Consider the following 17,896-nt stretch of genomic DNA (forward strand, 5'->3'; position numbering starts at 1 on the left):
GAGAGCTCTGTTGGTGGGGAGAAAAGGGGGGAGGAATCACGTGTGTGCTATGTTTTGCGGTCCTGCAGCTTGGCCTTAAAGCTGCAGTGGCCAATTTAATGAAAATGTGCCTGGTCTTTAGGGGGGTTTAACACAGCAGTCCTCAAGAGGTTAAACATCTAAGAACTCTATGGTAAAAATGTTCTAAGATTTACCTGAAGGATTTGCAGCCTGAAGATCTTCTTTAAAGTGATACTTAAGCCAATTTAAATAAAGAGAGAGATTAATTTACCTGGGGCTTCTACCAGCCCCCTGCAGCCATCCTGTGCTCACAACGGTCCTCAACGATCCTCCGTTCTCCCACCGCAGTGCAGTTTCACTGCGCCTGCGTGACTCTGGCCACAAGTATCCTTGTTCGGGTCCCCGTCCACAATAGCATCCTGCCCCCTTAAGACCAGAGTCGTCCTTTTCCTATTTGGTATTGTGATTTCTGTGATTGGCTCACAGTAATCACAGGATCCGGAGACCAAGATACGGAAACTCTGCTGTCAACTGTGTGAACCGTGCGAGTAACTGCGTGGCGGGGCTGATTGAAACCTATGCCCTGGCAGGAATAAGTGGCCACAAACAGCGGAGCAGTGCTTTTCAGCGCTGCTAGATTTGGGCGTAGCCAGCGCCGCCATAGACTATAATGGCAATCAGTCTATAGCGGCGCTCAGTGAGTAACGTCGGCTCCGTCAGAAGACGGAGACGAAGTTGCTTAAAAAAACACAATAATTCGGCTTCCAGCGATTGCTGGAAGCCGAATTATATCATTCCCCCACTATCCATGGCGGCCTGAAGGGGGAATAGTAATTAAAACGGCCCGGACTTGTGCAAGAAGCAGGATCAGCCATATACCGCTGTATCTTGCGCCCAAGTCTACCGGCGCCGATTTCAAATGTACTCACAAACAGGGTGTAGATTTCAATCATTAAGGTGCGGAAGCAGTTAAAGTGTACCAGAGATAAAATAAAGGGCAGCATTTATACTTACCTGGGACTTCTTCCAGCCCCGTGGACTCCGTCGTCGTCCTCTCGGCTGCTCTGATCCTCTGCTGGCCGACCCAGTTTCTTCCACCAGATGCCCCAGTGGCTCTGTACTGTGCATGTATTAGTGCAATTAGTACAGGGCAGGCAGAGAACACTCCCGATGACGGGATCGGGATGGGGGGAGTGCACAGCCGGCTCACGTATGCGCAGTACAGCGAGACTGAAGAAAGAAACCAGGCTAGCCAGCGGAGGTTCAGAGAAACCCGGGAAGACGGCATGGAATGCCAACGGTCCACAGGGGACTGGAGGAAGCCCCAGGTAAGTACAAGTGCTGCCCTTTATTTCATCACAGGTTTCCTTTAAGCATTTTGGGGTCAAGTTATTTTGCATACCTAGAGCAGAAAAAAGTATTATTGAAGTTGTGGGAACATTTCCTGTGAGAAAACTTTGGGAGAGCAGTTTACTGATTCAGTGATCCAAAGTTCCAAGCTCCAGGTTGCTAAGAAAACTCTGTCAAATGTTGTATGATGTTGACACATCAGTGGAAAGATCAGTACAGTCAGAATCAATCTTATTTATTTATTTTACTTTATTAGAATAAGCAGGGTAAAAAAATAACGATGAAGTACAGTAAACCAGAGAATCCACATGAATTTTAAACAGCAGTTTGCTTTATTCCACAAAGGTCTTTGCTGTTACTCTGGTACTAAGAGTATGGAATGAAGCAAATTGCTGCTTCAAATCCAGGTGGAGTCCCAGGTCTACTCTTTTTTGTTACTCTAAGGAATTCATCTCTTATGGTCTGGGGATCCTGGTTTGACTCCCTGGTAAATACAGTATATGTTGTAAACCAAGGTAGACTGTGCAGTGACCTGTTTTTGGTTTGGTAAAAATATAACACAGGAATGCATGATTGGTTACTTTATTGGTAAATGATCTGCAATGATAATTCTTGCAGTGTTGCTGCCCTCTTGTGGGCATTTTGGAAAATACACATCTTGTGAACATTTCAGAAACTACACAAGCATCAAACAGTTAGGTAGTACAAATATCAGCCATGGTGTAAAATATGCAGCAACCCATTGATGTATCCATTCATATTCCAATTTACTAAAGTCACCTGGTTTGCTGCACCACTAAGCACACCGGAGTGGAAAATTTAAAAAGTGGATCAACAACCCCAAGTACAAATCTTTCACCATTAAGTGTCAGCTATAATAGTTTAAACACCCACTGCTCCATTGGCCTAAAAGCACTGGCAGTTACTGGAGGTGTGCAGAGCAACAGGGTATGGAATGCTGCCAGTTTGTGGGTCGAATATGGTCATATGGGGACAGGAACAACTATGCAGAATTTAAAATCCTAAAGTTTCAAGACTTTCAAATATCAGTGAGGATCATAACCAACAAATGATTGTATGAAAAGAAACAAATGAATGTAAAGAAAGTAAATATGTCAGCCTCCATATTCCTCCCGATTCAGTTGTCCTTTAAAGCACGCCTGAGCCAGGAAAAAGATCATTTTCTTTCCTGGGGCTGCTTCCAGACACCTGTAGTCTTTGAGGCCCTTCCAGTGTCCTCCAGGTACCCTCCATATGCCGCTGTCAGCCCTAATTAAAATCTCTGACCCGGCTAGGTTGCTCACTACAGCAAATGCGCTGTCCCAGCCCTGCACTTCCTCAATCGCACTCCCATAGCCGAGAGTGTTCTGCATAAAGACTTGTAACCGTGCATGTGCAGAATGCTCCTGGCTATGGGAACGTGATCTAGGAGGTACGTGGCCGGGACAGTGCATGCGCGGTGGTGGGAGACCTAGCTGGGTCAGAGACTTGAATTAGAGGTGGCAGCGGCACAACGGAGGGGAACCAGATGACATTTCAGTCAAAATCAACTTCTTTCCCCAGTTCAGGAGTGCTTTAACTTTGATGCCAGTTAAAGCCCCACCTTGCTGGTTCAGTTTAATGCCTTTACCATGGATTGCATGACACTCCTACAGAAGTACAATATATACAGACTAATTTGTGTTTTTCTTTGAAAAATGTTATTTTGTATTAATGTTTAATCACTTCTTTTATCAACTGTGCCAGGCATGAGCCCACTAACGCAGTTGTGTCCGCTTTTCAGAATCACATCAATGTTACAGATGCTGTAAAGCGGACACAACTGTGCTCAACTGCGTTAGTGGGCTCAGACCCTGAACGGTTTAGTAGACAACCTAGAGAGGACAGTAGCTCCTCAAAAACAAATACCGGTATTAAGGTGCATACACACGTCTGATTTTTCCAAACGACCGGTCGTTTGGACGTCAAGTCAGAGGTGTGTACAAACGATCGATCAGCTGATAAGACTAGTCTAGGCTAGGCAGGGAAATAAATGGAAGAGGAGGAATATATTATAGATAAAAAGAACCCCCAGCATACAACTGTTTGGCACTGACTACTAAAGGGCCAGTGCTCCTAAGGTATGTGATAACTCCAAATCATCAGCAGAAAAAGTTTTGTAAGTTTTAAATGCAGGATTAGCATCTTTATCACTTAATACACTCAGACCAGTTGCTGTTGAAATTGGATTTTCATGGTGACTATACTGCTTTAAAGCTTAAATGGTGACCCATATGTTTATTTTGGTATATGTAAAGAAGGAAAGAGACAAGCACTGCTTGTATAAACACATTGGATATTGCAAAAGCTGCTCACTCGCTCATTATGACCTTGGTATACACAAGTGAAGGAATGAGAGGTGGGTGCAGATGGGCACAGGAAAATCAATCACAGCAGCTCTTTCGCATTCTTGGATGAATAGTCACATGCAACAAGGGCTGGGCAGATTTAAAGCAAGCTCCACCTACTTTCCCTGCTCTGTTGCTGAGGATGCTAAAGTGAGTGTAAGATAGGGCTGGAAGGGGGTGGCACACACAAGTAACCTAGTAAGTGAAGGTCCTCACTCCTACAACTATTTAACAGGCACTGCATTCAAATGTCCCTCTGGCAATGCAAAGAAATTCCCTCCCGGGAACCCACAGTGCTGGAAAATCCTGGGAAGTGTCAAAGAGGGTGAAGTAGATGTGAACAAGAAAGTGAAGGAAAGAAACATGAGAGAAAAAAAGACCAGTAAGCAGAAAAAGGAAAACAAAAAAGGTCCGAGCAAGAAATCCCTTGGGTAAAAAGTAAGTGTGAACAACAGTGCCACTACAAGGCACAAAAAGCAACTTGCCTTTAAAGGGAACCTTAACTGAGAGGGATATGGATGTTTCCTGTTAAACAATACCAGTTGCCTGGCAGTCCAGCTGATCTCTGTGGCTGCAATAGTGGCTGAATCACACCCTGAAACAAGCATGCAGCTAATCCAGTCTGACTTCAGTCAGAGCACCTGATCTGCATGCTTGTTCAGGGGCTGTGGCTAAAAGTATTAGAGACACAGGATCAGCAGGCGATTCAGGCAACTGGTATTATTTTAAAAGGAGAAATACATATCCTTCTCAGTTTAGGTTCCCTTTAAGCAGAAGTCGGATCCTAATGACTCGCGTCCTAAAAATACAGCACCTCTGACCATGCTGCCACCTGCTGGCCACTCCTTAGAAGGAGAACAAATTGGAGAGTCTCTCACTAGGGCTGCTCAAATCCGGATCCGGTAAAAAAACATCCGGATATCTCCCAGTTACCTGTGCGGGGTGGGTCAATCTTACCTGTCTGCCATCTTCTTTGGTCCATCCCTCGGCACCTCCCACGATGCGGTCCAAGCGGCGGTCACGGGTTGAAGGAGGAAGTGTTTGTAATCACGTGACCCGCGTGGAGCGCATCGTGGGAGTCGCTGAGGGACGGACAAAGAAGACGCCAGGCAGGTAAGTGTAACGATCGGTGTAACACAGAGAGGGTCTGATTATTGGTGATCTGCAGTGTCACCAAGAATACAGATATATACCTGATTATTGATGATCTGCAGTATCACCGATAACCAGATATATTACTAACAGTAATACTTTGAGAACAATATCAGGAGGACAGGTACAAAGGCAGTACGGAATACTGCACTATAGAATGAGTACCTTTCAGCAGCCTGAGAATCTCCCGCAGGGAGGAGTCAGACTGGGAGAGGAAAGGACCAGAGCGTGAGTGACACCAATGGAAGATGTCACTGACTGATCTGTGAACTATCTCTTAACTGAGGAGATAGTTCTCAAGGTCGGGCAAGCCAGGTCGGCAACACACCGACATACAAAGTACAAAGACAGGAGGCTGATTTGGTAATCCTAAGGCAAGCAGGGTTTGGCAACAGAGTATCAGATATAGCGAAGTACCGAATCAGTGAACAGAAGAGTGGTCAAGAAAGCAGTAAGTCATAACAGATAATAAACAATGCCTAGTCTTGGGTGTGAGCTCCGTGATCATCAACACCCTGGAACTAGTCTGACATATAACAGAATGGTAACACAAGTCCCTAATCTTGGGTGTGAGGTCCTTGATCATCAACACCCTGGAACTAGTCTGAAGTATAACAGAATGGTAACACAAGTCCCTAATCTTGGGTGTGAGGTCCTTGATCATCAACACCCTGGAACTAGTCTGAAGTATAACAGAATGATAACACAAAATCTGACAATAAGGTCTGAGTGCTTCCATGTAGTGATCGCAACGGCAGACAACCAGTGAATGACCAGCACCCGGTATATATAGCACAGCGCTCTCCAGCGCCTCCCCTAAGTGCTGGACCAATGAGAACTGGTTGAATCATCAGCTGACCGGCTTGGTCAGCTGACTCCTTTCTGGCTGTCATAAAAGTTCTGCCTCAGCGCGCGCGCCCTTCTGAACCTGTGTGGACTATCAGTCCCAGCCACACCAGACATATGTTGTGTACCACCCGCCGCGCTGGACGCGGAACTAGCCGCACCGCTAACAGAGCATGCGGCGGTTTCTCCACGTTTAGCCATACTGGCAGATGTAGGCCCACGCGTGCAAACCGCCGCGTTGGATGCGAAATCAGCCGCCTTGTTCTGAGCACACGCGGCGGCTTTTCCGCGTTTTCTCACAGTACCCCCCCTGAGGAGTGGACTCCGGACAGCTCCTACCCGGTTTCTCAGGATGTAGGGCGTGGAACTCCCTCTTTAATTCATCCGCATGCATGCGGCAATCAGGTACCCATGTTCTTTCCTCAATGCCATAACCCTTCCAGTGAACCAAATACTGTACTGAGTTCTGTACAATACGTGAGTCTAAAATCTTTTCCACTTCATACTCAGGTTGGTCATCCACCATCACAGGAGGAGGAGGAGTGGAATCTACCATACATACATACATGTATACATATACATGGAATGATCTTACACCCCGCATACTGGCAGGAAGATCAATGGCATAAGTAACATTGTTGATTTTCCTGGTTACTGGGAAAGGACCCACGAATCTGGGTCCTAGCTTGGGTGAAGGCTGTTTTAGGGCCAAGTGACGAGTGGATACCCAGACCAAGTCTCCTGGCCGGAACTTCCACTCTATGGACGTTTCTTGTCAGCTTGTCCTTTCTGACTCTGAAAAGCCTTCTCTAGATTCTTTTTCACAATTCCCCAAATGTTTTTAAATGACTTTTGCGAAGCCTCCAGAGCTGGAAACGGAGTAGAAGCAACTGGCAATGGGGAGAACCTAGGCAACCTTCCTGTTACCACCTGGAATGGAGAGAATCCAGAAGAAGAGCTTTTCAAATTATTGTGTGCAAATTCTGCAAACGGCAAGAACTTGACCCAATCAGTCTGTGCATCCGCAACATAACACCTTAGAAACTGTTCCAGAGATTGATTAATTCTCTCGGTCTGACCACTGGTCTGTGGGTGGTAGCCCGACGAAAACGAAAGTTCCATGCCCAGCTGATGACAGAATGCCCTCCAAAATTTAGAAACAAATTGGACTCCCCGATCTGACACTATATTTTCCGGAATACCATGTAGCCGGAAGATATGCAGGATGAAGAGATCGGCCAACTCCTGGGCCGAGGGGAGTCCTTTCAGGGGCACGAAATGGGCCATTTTACTGAATCTGTCGACTACCACCCAAATGACCGACATGCCCTCAGACTTCGGGAGTTCGCCCACAAAATCCATGGACAAATGGGTCCATGGTTCACTCGGGGTGGGTAAAGGCTGCAATGTTCCCACAGGTGCCTGACGGGAGGGTTTACTTCTTGCACACACTTTACATTCTCTCACATACTCCTTGCAGTCAGTTGCCAATGAAGGCCACCATGCACACCTAGCAACAAGGTCCTGTGTTCTGGTGGCACCAGGATGTCCAGCATTTTTGTGAGAGTGGAACATCTGCAATATCTGGAGGCGGAATGGCAACGGTACAAACATGACCCCTTCAGGCTTTCCTTCAGGGACATCCTGCTGGAAGGGACTTAAAGTTTTAGTCTAGTTTCTCCAGGTCTCTGTGGCTGCCAACACCACTTTCTGTGGGAGAATAGTCTCTGGGTCTGAGGGCTGTGCTGTCTCTGGCTCAAAACATAAAGCGTCTGCTTTAATGTTTTTACTACCCGGGGTATACGTAATTATAAATCTGAATCTCGAGAAAAACAGTGACCACCGAGCCTGTCGGGGACTCAATCTCTTAGCCCCCTCAATGTATTCCAAATTTTTGTGATCAGTGTAAACTGTAATCGTATGTTCTGCTCCCTCTAGCCAATGACGCCATTCTTCAAAGGCTAATTTAATGGCTAGGAGCTCCCTGTTGCCTATATCGTAGTTTTTCTCTGTGGGTGAAAATCTACGAGAGAAATAGGCACACGGGTGTAACCTTCCCTGCAACCCAGAACGCTGAGACAGCACAGCCCCTACCCCAACCTCTGAGGCATCTACCTCCACAATAAAGGGATAGGAGATGTCGACGTGTCTTAAAATGGGTGCAGTACAAAACAATTCCTTCAGGGTGGAGAAAGCAGCAAGAGCTTCAGAGGACCAGTGGTTAGTATCTGCCCCTTTCTTTGTGAGGCTGGTGAGGGGTGCGATGACTGGAGTACCCCTTTATGAACCTTCTATAGTAGTTAGCGAACCCCAAGAATCTCTGGAGAGCCTTCAGTAAACCGGCTGAGGCCACTCCAGAACAGCAGAGACCTTGGCAGGGTTCATAGAAAGGCCCGAGGTGGAAATTATGTACCCCAGAAAGGTGACAGATGTTACCTCAAAAATGCATTTCTCCAACTTGGCATATAACATGTTTTGTCTTAGCTTGCGCAACACAAACTTGACATGATCCCTATGCTCTGAGAGGTTGGCTGAAAAGATTAGCATATCATCCAAATATACCAGGACAAATTTGCCTAAAACCTCTCTGAACACCTCATTAATGAGCTCCTGAAAGACGGTTGGGGCGTTACACAACCCGAAGGGCATCACCAGGTACTCGTAATGCCCATCGGGTGTGTTAAAGGCCGTCTTCCATTCATCGCCCTCTCTGATCCGTACCAGGTTGTATGCACCCCGCAAATCCAACTTTGAGAAAATCTTAGCATTGGTGACCTGAGTAAATAAATTGTCTATCAAAGGCAATGGATAACGATTTTTTACTGTGATCTTATTCAGGCCCAGATAATCAATGCATGGCCGAAGGCCTCCATCTTTTTTCTTTACAAAAAATAAACCTGCTCCAGCAGACGACCGGGAAGGGCGAATGAACCCTTTAGCTAAGTTTTTTTCACGGATATATTCCTGCATGGCCAATTTTTCGGGCCCAGATAAATTGTAGAGATGACCTCTAGGGGGCATACAACCAGACCGGAGATCAATAGGACAATCGAAAGGGCGGTGTGGAGGAAGTTTATCGACCGATTTAAGACAAAACACGTCTGCAAACTCAGAACACTGATCTGGCAATCCTTCCACGTGAATCTTGGTCTCACCCAAGGTTACCTTCGCTAAACAATGATGAAAACAATGGGAAGACCAGCTCGTTAGCTGACCAGTGGCCCAGTTAATCTGAGGTGAGTGAAGTTGTAACCAAGGCATGCCAAGAATGATCGTGGAGGTTGTCATTCGTAACACACACAAAAAACAAGTTTTCTCTATGAAACACCCCGATAGTGACTCCCACTTCTGGAGTCTATGACAGAGGACTGTTACCCTGTAGAGGGGAATCATCTACTGCAGTAACCTGTATCTGTGGTTTTACCGGGGTGACCGGAATACCCAATTTTTTTGCAAATTCAAAATCCATAAAATTAGCTGCTGAGCTCAAGTCAATGAAGGCTTCAGTGACTTCAGACCTATCTTCCCATGAAATAGTACAGGGAAGAAGCAAACATTTATCATCTAGGGGTAAAAATTGCATGCCTAGGGTATTACCCCCGACTACACCTAGGCAGTAGCGTTTCCCGACTTCTTAGGGCAATTTTGCACTCTATGACCCCCCTCTGCACAATAAAGACAGAGATGCTCTGATATTCTGCGTTTCCGCTCCACTTGAGACAACTTTGACCAACCAATCTGCATTGGCTCTGGTGGAGGTGAAGCGGGTGGAGGTGGAGTCACTGGGGGTGCAGCGTGGGACACCATTCTCACATGGTTTTTACCACCATTCTCACATGTTAACCCGATTGAGCATGCATTTCACTTCACTTCAATTGTTGAAGATTAAGCTTCTGACTTCTGTTTTTCAGACAGAATGGCCCACAACCAAGTATTAGAAATGAACATTTTATTTCCAGTTCTTTCAGCTGCTTCAGATAGTTTCCCCACATCCCCCATCACCAAAGTGGAAGAAAAGATCAATTTGATCATTGCCCCCAATGAAGTGTTTAAGCGTCCATTTCTGTTCTGCTGGGCTCAGCGGTCCAGAAAAATGGCTGCAGCACCAAACTTATGGACCATTCAGCGGATTGTGCTGAACGTATCAGTTCGAGCAGACCAATGCAAACAGATCCGTAGGTTAACATTGGATCTGTCCACATCAGTTACGATCCATTCCATTGCGATCTGCGAACGGACAATTTTTTTAGAGCCAATGTGAACCGGGCCTTAGTTCTTTAACTACTTAGACAAGACAAGACAAATAACATTTATATTGCGCTTTTCTCCTGGCGGACTCAATGCGCCAGAGCTGCAGCCACTAGGACGCGCTCTATAGGCAGTAGCAGTGTTAGGGAGACTTGCCGAAGGTCTCCAACTGAATAGGTGCTGGCTTACTGAACAGGCAGAGCCAAGATTCGAACCCTAGTTTCCTGTGTCAGAGGCAGAGCCCTTAACCATTACAACATCCAGCCACTACTTAGAGACTGCCGCAGGTTAAAACTATGCCGCACTTGTGGGTGCCCAAGTCTGATGTGGCATAGTTTTTAATTGTGAGCCAATCACAGTGATCAGGAAGGGAGAAATTGAAAAAAAAAGACTCTGGTCCTTAAAATATGTATATTTTCTGAGATGTTCTTCTTGATAAAAATCCTCCAGTTCCTGTAAATTCTTGGGCTGTCTTGCATGAACTGCTTGTTTGAAATCTCTCTAAAGTGACTCGATGATATTGAGGTCACGAGACTGTGATGACCACTCTAGAACTTTTATTTCTGCTGTAGCCAATGTTTACGATTATTTATTTTTGATGTATTGTGTGGTGTATGTATTGTAGTCTAGGGCCAATTTTAGGGGAAAGCCAATTAACTTAACTGTATGTTTTGGGATGTGGTAAGAAATTGGAGTGCTCGGCGGAAACCCACGCAGACACGGGGAGAGCATACTCCATACTCTGTACAGATGTTGCCCTAGCTGAGATTTGAACCAGGCACCCAGCGCTGCAAGGCGAGCGTACTAAACACTATGCCACAAGCTGCCCACCGTGCCAATGGGTTGATTTGGGATAATTTTCATGTTGGAAAGTCCAAGTGCGCCCCATGCGCAGTTTCCGGGATGAGGAGTGCAAATTGTCTTCCAGTATTCTCTGATAACATGCTGTGCTGCATATGTCTTGCCATCAACTTGGGCAGCACGGTGGCGTAGTGGTTGGCACTCTTGCCTTGCAGCGCTAGGTCCCTGGTTCGAATCCCAGCCAGGTCAACATCTGCAAGAAGTTTGTACGTTCTCACTGTGTATCTGTGGGTGTCCTCTGGGCACTCTGGTTTCCCCCCACATCCCCCAAAAAACATACTGATAAGTTAATGGTCTTCCCCCTAAAAACTGGCCCTAGACTACGATACATATACCACATGATACAAACATACGCATTTGACTATGGTAGGGATTAGATTGTGAGCTCTTCTGAGGGACAGTTAGTGACAAGACACTCTCTCTCTCTCTCTCTCTCTCTCTCTCTATATATATATATATATATATATATATATATACAGTGGAGGAAATATTTATTTGACCCCTCACTGATTTTGTAAGTTTGTCCAATGGCAAAAAAATGAAAAGTCTCAGAACAGTATCATTTCAATGGTAGGTTTATTTTAACAGTGGCAGATAGCACATCAAAAGGAAAATCGAAAAAATAACCTTAAATAAAAGATAGCAACTGATTTGCATTTCATTGAGTGAAATAAGTTTTTGAACCCTCTAACAATAAAACACTTAATACTTAGTGGAAAAACCCTTGTTTGCAAGCACAGAGGCCAAACGTTTCTTGTAATTGATGACCAAGTTTGCACACATTTTAGGAGGAATGTTGGTCCACTCCTCTTTGCAGATCATCTCTAAATCCCTAAGGTTTCGAGGCTGTCTCTGTGCAACTCTGAGCTTGAGCTCCCTCCATAGGTTTTCTATTGGATTAAGGTCCGGAGACTGACTAGGCCACTCCATGACCTTAATGTGCTTCTTCTTGAGCCACTCCTTTGTTGCCTTTGCTGTATGTTTTGGGTCATTGTCGTGCTGGAACACCCATCCACAACCCATTTTCAGTTTCCTGGCAGAGGGAAGGAGGTTGTCGTTCAGGATTTCACGATACATGGCTCCGTCCATTTTCCCGTTAATGCGATTAAGTTGTCCTGTGCCCTTAGCAGAAAAACACCCCCAAAGCAAAATGTTTCCACCCCCATGCTTGACGGTGGGGACAGTGTTTTGGGGGTCATAGGCAGCATTTTTCTTCCTCCAAACACAGCGAGTTGAGTTAATGCCAAAGAGCTCTATTTTGGTCTCATCAGACCACAGCACCTTCTCCCAGTCACTCACAGAATCATTCAGGTGTTCATTGGCAAACTTCAGACGGGCCTGCACATGTGTCTTCTTGAGCAGGGGGACCTTGCGAGCCCTGCAGGATTTTAATCCATTGCGGTGTAATGTGTTTCCAATGGTTTTCTTGGTGACTGTGGTCCCTGCTAATTTGAGGTCATTCACTAACTCCTCCCGTGTAGTTCTAGGATGCTTTTTCACCTTTCTCAGAACCATTGACACCCCACGAGGTGAGATCTTGCGTGGAGCCCCAGAGTGAGGTCGATTGATGGTCATTTTGTGCTCCTTCCATTTTCGAACAATCGCACCAACAGTTGTCACCTTCTCTCCCAGCTTCTTGCTAATGGTTTTGTAGCCCATTCCAGCCTTGTGCAGGTCTACAATTTTGTCTCTGACATCCTTGGACAGCTCTTTGGTCTTTCCCATGTTGGAGAGTTTGGAGTCTGCTTGATTGATTGATTCTGTGGACAGGTGTCTTTTATACAGGTGACTAGACAGGTGTCCTTAATGAGGGTGACTAATTGAGTAGAAGTGTCTAACCACTCTGTGGGAGCCAGAACTCTTAATGGTTGGTAGGGGTTCAAAAACGTATTTCACTCAATGAAATGCAAATCAGTTGCTATCTTTTATTTAAGGTTATTTTTTCGATTTTCCTTTTGATGTGCTATCTGCCACTGTTAAAATAAACCTACCATTGAAATGATACTGTTCTGAGACTTTTCATTTCTTTGTCATTGGACAAACTTACAAAATCAGTGAGGGGTCAAATAAATATTTCCTCCACTGTATATATATATATATATATATATATATATATATATATATATATATATATATATATATATATATATATATATATATATTCTGTACAGCGCTGCGGAAGATGTCGGTGCTATATAAATACGAAATAATAATAATAACTTTAACCAAATGAACGTGGTGCTGTAACTCCCCCACCCCCAAAACATAGACCCACCTCCATCCATGCTTCACAATAGGGATGTTGTACTAGGCGATGCATGTGACCATAAATTCTGGTCTCACCCCTCCAAATTATATTTTTTTCCAGTAGAACAGTGTCACTATTGTTGTATGAGGCAATATCTAGAACCTACGGAGGTTGCACATGTAGTCTAAGTCATCTAGGATGGTACATCAATACATACCATTGCCATAAGGTCAGAAGGTATGCTGTGCCTTTCAGCAAGGCCTCAAAGGCATGGAAATTTCAGGAGTAAAGCAGTTACTCTATCAGAGCTAGACAGGGTCATAGAAGGTCCTTAACCCATCAGCAGGACTGGTATCTACTCCTTTGGGGAAGGAGGAACAAAATGGCACTGCTAGAGCCCTACAAAATGACTGCCAGCAAGACCACTAGTGCCAATATCTTTAGACAAGACAAGACAAGACAAATAACATTTATATTGCGCTTTTCTCCTTGCGGACTCAAAGCGCCAGAGCAGAGCAGCAGCCACTAGGGCGCGCTCTATTGGCAGTAGCAGTGTAAGGGAGACTTGCCAAAGGTCTCCTACTGAATTAGTGCTGGCTTACTGAACAGGCAGAGCCAAGATTCGAACCCTGGTCTCCTGTGTCATTCCTTAACCATTACACCATCAGCCAACTTTACACCATCAGCCAACTTTTAGCTAATCATATACTAGCTGAAGCATTATTCAGCATGACCGGTTTTTATGGTAGGTCAGTGATGGTCTCAGGGAGGCCTCTCCATGGAGGGACACACAGGCTAAACAATGGCATCTTGACTGTCATTCCATATCGGGATGAAATCCTTGGACTCTAGACAGGGGCAGCTGGTCTTGGGTTCCTCTAAGTACCTCTTAATGCCCAGCCTCATGTGACGAGTATATGCAGGCAGTTGCTGGAGGATGAATGAACTGATACTATTGACTGACCCCCACGCTCACCTCAACTAAATCCAATAGAACATTTCATGGACATTATGTCTCAATCTATCCAAGGCCGCCAGGTTGCAAGTTAGACTGTCAAGGAGCTCGGTGATGCCTTGGACAAAATCTGGGAGGACATACCTTAGGACACCATCTGTCATCTCAATAGGAGCAGGCCTCGACATTGCCAGGCATGCATACCAGCACGTGGGGGATATTCAAACTGCTGAGAACGAAGTTTGCACTTGCAGTTTTTGGTCTCTTTGATAATACTGTATTGGCATTTGTTATCAATAATGTCTCATTGCGTGGGTTTTATTAGTCTGTATAGAAAAACCCTGGAATTTATCTCATTTATTTGTTTCCTCTGATATGTAATAGGAGATTGGAACTGTTATCTCTTGTTTTACAGCTTATTAAAGCAAAGTCTTTTGATAAACATATAATAAAAAGTTAAGATACTGCAATAAAATGGCTTACTTGGCACTTAGTTATATACGGCAGTTAAAGTGATAACATATCAGGCAATGACCGGGACCTTTCAGCAGGCCAAACCCTCCTGCATAAACGCATAAGGGCATGGAGTCCAATCTAAACATATATGGAACTAGTCCGATGAAACTATGCAAGCAAAATGCATCCCTACCCATCAGACTTTCCACCTGTGGCCTATCTTGTATTTTCCAGTGGAGAGAGTTGATGGGTTCACACGAATGTTGACATACTACCAGTGTCATTAGTGTTTTATCAGTTTCTGAGTTCTGCTTGTTGTAATGTGGCAGCTCAGAGCTCTCAAACTTTGACACCAGCGTGTGCAGATAAGATAAGGAGTCTCCTGTACCAATTGCTTTTCTTCTGATAAGATAAAGGCTCTTATTTATGATTGTTTACTTCAATCCAAAGTTAGATTACACAGAGATTCTATCTTAAAACAGTAACAGCACTAATCAAAGCACTAGGAATGATGGTGCATTTATTTAAACATACCTACAGCAGAAAACTAAACATACAAGGAAGTACTATTCTGGAAATAACTTGGATGATTACTTCAGGCACCAGAGTACACTTAACTGAAGTTAAAATAGATATGGATCTATTTGTAAGCAAATGGTTATCCCAACATTCAATTCAGCCATGCCAACCTACATAACTATATAACCAGCTCAGGGAGGTCACGTGTGCCATCTGATTCTAAGGGCGTGTACACACGTCCTACAAGCCCACAACAAGCGCACGATCTGACCAACCACATGACCTGTATATCCATACTACTAGATGACCAACTCATACTGCGCACGGAAGCGGAATGACGAACTGCGCGATGTGAATGCATTCTAAATAAGTACAAGTCGTTCAAATGACTTGTACACATGCAACCAACTGCACAATATCAGCCCAACAGTTGTGCGAGCAGATCCAACGGTTGAATAGGGCAAACCGCCTGCATCTGTGGGAATCGCGGATGATGCCTAGCCATGTTTTTGTGAGATTTGCAGGGCTTTTTTCCCCAAAAAATAAAAGTTTATTAACCACTTCAGCCTATATAACTATAATTGTCCAGATAGGCACCCCTTAAGTCTAACTGGATGTGTATATGCGTCCAGTGTTTGAGCGGGGAGAGGGGGGGGGGGTGCGCTGCAGCCGCTCGTGCCCAGCGGTATTTCCATGTCAGCAGTTGGAGAAGGGAAGCAAGGCTTCCCCGGACCAATTACAGTGCCTGTAATGAATGGACATGATCACATCAGGGGCTAAGTCCATTCATAAAAATTAGAGAAAAAAAAGAAACACTTCCCGGTAAATCAGTATTTTGTTTCTAGCTCCATCTAGTGGCGAAAAGTAAAATTGCAGACACAACACACAATAAAAGAAAAAATAAAATCAAGGGAGTTTCACTCCTTTCTTCATCTCATAAAGTAGCTGCCTACGCAGATGATCCGCATATATCTCTGCCTAATTTAGAAACAGAATTTAAACTATATGGCCATCTGTCTATCATGACCATTAACTATGTTAAAAGTGAGGCCCTTGGAGTTAATTTGCCTAGGTATCTGAAGGCCTCATTACAAGCCAACTTCCCATTTAAATGGCCCGCCCGAACTTTGAAATATCTTGATGTACAGATCACTCCTAATCCTAGAGACCTATTGGCATCCAAGGGTGGGAGAAGCCTCACTTCTCCTGGTTTGGGAGAATAAATATTATCAAAATGACGGTCATGCCTCGCCTACTATATCTTTTACAGACGCTACCGATATTTATCCCTTCACATTTCTTTAAAGCACTGTCCCATACATTCTCTAAATTTATATGGAATGGCCGTAAGCCGAGGCTTAAAGGATACCCGAACTGACATGTGACATGCCGAGATAGACATGTGTATGTACAATGCCTAGCACACAAATAACTATGCTATGTTCCTTTTTTTTTCTTTCTCTGCCTGAAAGAGTTAAATATCAGGTATGTAAGTGGCTGACTCAGTCCTGTCTCAGACAGGAAGTGACTACAGTGTGACCCTCACTGATATGAAATTCCAGCTATAAAACACTTTCCAAGCAGAAAATGGCTTCTGAGAGCAAGAATCAGATAAAATGAGGAATTTCTTATCAGTGAGAAAGAAAAAAAGGAACACAGCATAGTTATTTGTGTGCTAGGCACTGTACATACACATGTCTATCTCATCACGTCATATGTTAGTTCGGGTATCCTTTAAATACTCCCTTCAAACAGCTCCTATGGAATTGGGTGGTATGACGGTCCAGGACCCTCGCTTATATCATGCAGCCTCAATTCTCATCAGAGTCATAGATTGGCACAGACACTCTTCATACAAACGTTGGGTGGGCATGAAAAATGAGATAGCGGGTGGGCATCTCGACAGAATCTCTTGGTCTGCATCTCTATACAAGGTGACAGACCCAGCGGCACCCCTTGTCTCCCAGACACTTCAAACCCTGGCAAAGCATAGAGGAAGATCATTAATCTCACCTTGGCCCTCGCCTCTTCTCCCCATTTTGGATAATCCATCCTTTCCTCTGGGTCTTCCCTCCAGGAGCTACCAACCGTGGCGCAGGAACCTCCCGTTATGGGCACACCATCTCCTATCAGAGGGAGATTGGATACCATTATCAACGCTGCGGCAAAACTTTAATTCCACAGATCTGGACCATTGGTCGTGGCTGCAGTTCAAACACTTAATTGGGTCCGTGGGCACAAAATCCAGTCTCAGCAGATCCCTCACGATTTTCAAACAAACCTGTCAGGGGGAGAGACCGGTGCGGGGTATGTTCTCACTTATGTATTCGCTGCTAAACGACTCAGATTCTCCTGCATCGGCGTACAAAGTAATGGGAACGAGACTTGGGATTGGTGTTCACGAACAAACAGTGGGGGAAAAATACTCACTTTCACCCATAAATCATCTATCTCCTCTAAGAGCCAAGAAGCAGGGTACAAAATCTTCACAAGATGGTATCTGACCCCCTCCAGACTGCATAAGATGTTCCCAGGAGATGCAAAAGAGAAGTAGGGGATATGATACATAAAATGGTTTATAAAGCTGGGCAATATTCTCAGGGAGCAGGGGACATTACCTCATTAAATATAGCATCTTATATGACAAACTCTGGTGTTTGATCCCTCTGGGCCCAGAATTGTCTTTACTCCCACAGTAAAAGGGGACGCCCTCTTCCTATTTACTGATCATACTCTTGTTCAACTTACCCACATGTTACTTCAGGTACTCTGTCTTGATTAAGCTAGGCACTCTGGTTGGTGGCTTCACAGTATATGTTATTTAATACGGTATGGATGTACCTTCTATCTATACCACCATGTTTGACTGTGGTT

The sequence above is a fragment of the Hyperolius riggenbachi genome, chromosome 1, assembly GCF_040937935.1.
Source record: "Hyperolius riggenbachi isolate aHypRig1 chromosome 1, aHypRig1.pri, whole genome shotgun sequence".
Classification (NCBI taxonomy): Eukaryota; Metazoa; Chordata; class Amphibia; order Anura; family Hyperoliidae; genus Hyperolius; species Hyperolius riggenbachi.